This window comes from Pundamilia nyererei, unplaced genomic scaffold (genome assembly GCF_000239375.1).
Source record: "Pundamilia nyererei isolate P.nyererei 1_Seehausen unplaced genomic scaffold, PunNye1.0 scaffold00269, whole genome shotgun sequence".
In the NCBI taxonomy this organism is placed as follows: domain Eukaryota; kingdom Metazoa; phylum Chordata; class Actinopteri; order Cichliformes; family Cichlidae; genus Pundamilia; species Pundamilia nyererei.
In genome coordinates, this window is record NW_005187670.1 from 691,500 (window position 1) to 695,152 (window position 3,653).

Below are 3,653 nucleotides of genomic sequence, written 5' to 3' on the forward strand. Positions count from 1 at the left end.
CCCCCAGGGATTAATAAAGTATTCTGATTCTGATAAGTAGTAAGTCAACATTGGACAAACTTACACAATGGATTGCTCTGGGCTGTAGACCACTATCAGTGGGAGAAGATAGGGGGTTAGAACATGTGCTACAGTTAGCGTCAGGTGGTCCAACTTTCCAACTGCCTGAAAGACTATTTCAAGTAAAATTCAACAGCTTTATGACACTGAAAAGCAAGATTACAGACAGCACCTGCTAATATGGAGGAACTACACCAGGAGCAAACAAGTCTGGGGCAACAGAAAGAGCCACTCACAGAGGATGTTTCCACACGGTGGAGTTCAACACTGGATGTGGTTTCTCTCTACTAAAGAATCAAGAGGCTGTTTTTGCTGCTGTAGACAAACAAAAGCACGAGCTGGTCATTTTAACTCCATCAGAGCTGGTAAACCTCCAAAAGCTGGCAGCTGTACTTGAGCCATGCAGGTAAAGAAAACTATTCAACTTATTGTTAGTTTCTTCAAAAAGGTCTATAGTTGACAGTTACTGTGGAGATGAATAATGCCCGCTGCAGTGCTGGTCCAGTCGAGCAGGGACCCACCCACAGCTGTCTGTTCGAAGCGTTTGTTGTCATGTGTGCAAAGAAAAGCATTTTCTTTCTCTGCTGTCCACACACAGATGCTGGTTAATGTGTACAAATAGATAAAATACAAATAGCATGGATAAATGAATGGAGACAAAACAATTGAAGTATTAAAAGAGCTATGAGCTTAATATGCTGGTTGATATGTGAGATGACCTGATGTGCAAAAATTATTATTACTGCTAAAATAGGTCAGCTGTTCAGGAGTCTGATAGCAGTGGAGAAGGAGTTGTTGAGTCGAGATGTTCTGGATTTCACACTTGTGAACTTTCGTCTCGAGGGCAGAAGAGTGAACAGTCTGGGGGTGTGTGGGGTCTTTGAGGATGGAGGCAGCTCTGGACTCTGCGATGGTAGATGCTTATGGTAAATAACACACCATTGGCAAAAAACAGTGAAAGGATCCCAGACGACAAGTTTTTAGTTCAACATACAAGTGACGACCTTTGACCTTCATCGGGTTTTATTTAATTGTGTCAGAGAAAACATCATGTTCTCTTCATGCAGTCAGTGTTTAACTTTATCAATAAACAGCTGCAGCTTTCACTGACAGCACATGTGGTGCTTTAACCTTGTTGTCATTAGTTTTGCAGTTAACATGTGAACATGATGGATGATCTGTCTGCTGTCACTGGGTGGTGTTGAGGTCTGAATCTGAGGATAATGTTCACCTTTGAGTTGTCGGTGCTGTATAAATGGAGATCTGCAAAGATGAGATGATGGAGCAGGTTTGAGTCCTGGTTCAGTCTGCTGCTGCATCCTGGTCACAACACACGGAGGTGTTATCAGCAGTGTGTGACCTGCTGCCTGAGAACTGAGAAACAAACATTAATGCTTTCAATTATTTCTCCTCAAGGATTTAAGCTGTACAGAATACTGCACGTGACTGTGAACATACCTCACTAACAATAATTCAGACTGTTTTTTAACCTGAATATTTTAAACAAAAGTCATAAGTGGAAAAATTAAACATACATTTTAACTTAAGCTGTCAAGTGGCCGTAGTTGGTATCAGCACATAAATATTGGGCTTTGGTACAGTTATATGATTAATTAATAATTAATGGGGGTTACTGAAGTGCAAGCTTTTTTTTATAAGTTGGTCTTTCTGTCCTTACAGATGTGACAGGACACAGAAAACATGCTGCTGTTTGCACATATTTAATAATCAGCTCTGCACACGAGCTGAAGCAGAGTCCTGTTGCTCTTACAGTCTAAAAGTACAGTAATGGTAGTTAGTTAGTAACTGAGCGGCCCGGGGCGTTTCTCTTCATTTCCTTAGTCAGGGTAAATTCATTCACCTGCTCGGATTAGCTAAACGCACAAAACGAGTTTCTGCTAGCTAGCTAGCTAAGGACGTTAGTTACAGATTAGCTTACAAACACATTTAACTTACCTCTGTTCTGTCGGGTAGTCCAGTTTACTGAAGAACACCTCAGGCTGTCTGTTTGAAACAGTCGGGACGCTGGAGCTCCTCTCGGCATCCACGCTCTATCTGCTACTCCCAAACAGAGAGACGCAAGTTTATCCGTGACTGCGAGTCAGAAGTGTTGTGATGATTTTTAACAGCATTATAAGTTTAATTAGAATCAAACTTAATAGAAAGGAGACCAACTGAACACAAATCAGTGCGATGAGAACTACTGATAATGTAAGAAAGAATTTTTGGAAAAAATTATCTGAGGAGAACTGTTTTATATCAGCCTGACCCCTGTCCCATCCGCTAACATGGAGGAGGCGGGGTTTAGGACCTATACTCCAGCCAGACACCAGGGGGCGATAGAGACTTTGAAGCCGATCAAAGTTCACCCAGGCCCGAGTCCATGAAAGCGAGCCCGATACCATGGGTCACCATGGCAACGGCGGGATAAGGAGCAGAGCCTCCATTTGGAGGAAGGCTACGTTTAATGTTAAGAGCAGCAGAGGAGCCATCGCTCACACAGCTCGGTTTTATTTACAGAAACAGGAGTTTCACATCTTTAGCGATTCAGCCGCCAGGAGGAAAAGAAGCTGAACTTCAGACTCCGCTGCAGGTTTGAAATGTTCACGTTCACGGCGTCGTCATAACGACAGATGTTATGAAAGGCGACTCCATCAGCTGTTAGCGGGGTTACCACAGCGGCCCGTCGCCATGGTGAATCCCGGTGCCACAGCTCCATTGATGATGTCTTTCTTTACTCACGGCTGGTTTCCCTCTCAGCAGCGCTCTGTGTTACCATGGTAACTGACTTTAAAGCTGGCTCACAGTTAGTTTCTCTCAGCTCAAACCTGTCTGAACCTGAATCAAGAAAACATGTTTCAGGTGGACCACGCCCTCTGTGTCCACCGTCTGACAGGTAAATAAGCCCCGCCCTCGTGATTCTCAGACTTACGGCACATATTGCGTGGTGAAGGTGACGGCGTGGGTCCCTGCAGCGCCCGGCGGCCAGTCCCAGCTCAGCGTGTAGTTGGTGTTCAAGGTCTTCGTGATGACGTTCTGAGGAGGCGGCACCTTGGATCCATCGGCTCCACCTGCAGGACAAAAACAGAGTGACACACATTCATCTTCTGTTTGTATAGAGATTGACAGACCACGTGATTTACTGCATCAAATGCAAGCATTTGCAGCACCGCAAAACGTTCATTCTTCGGTTCCAATAAGTTCTTGCTTTTTCTTTGTCCCCTAAAAAAGTTCTGTACAAAACGAAGGAGAACAATGCCGGTCCGTACAAAGACAGACATGATGAAAAGTCAAAGAAAAGATACGAGGAAAAAAATCAAACCAGTGAAAGTGTTAGACCCTTACGAGCACACAAAGGGACAAAAGACGTCAGCGTGCTGCCCAACTTCACCACGCTCATATTTATAATCACACGGTTCTTGGAGTGAGCGCATACACTCATGAAGGTTAGTAACTTCAGGTCACTGCAACAAGCCCAGGTACAGTTTACCGACGGATGGATGCAGGACCTTGAAATGCACCGTGTAGAACGAAAGACCATCGTACGTATCATAAGTTTACCAGTCTCACAAATCGTCGTCATAAATACACAT

At 44.2% G+C, this 3,653-nt stretch overlaps 1 protein-coding gene across 1 annotated transcript in view; it reads right to left on the minus strand.

Moving 5' to 3' along the window:
• LOC102210697 (interleukin-10 receptor subunit beta-like) overlaps window positions 1-3,135 on the minus strand; it is a 15,021-nt gene extending 11,886 nt beyond the window's left edge. Inside the window, exon 1 of the mRNA XM_005750332.2 lies at window positions 2,993-3,135. The gene's annotated coding sequence lies outside the window, so the exon portion shown is untranslated. The remainder of the gene's footprint in view (window positions 1-2,992) is intronic.
• Between the last annotated feature and the right edge of the window lie 518 nt (window positions 3,136-3,653).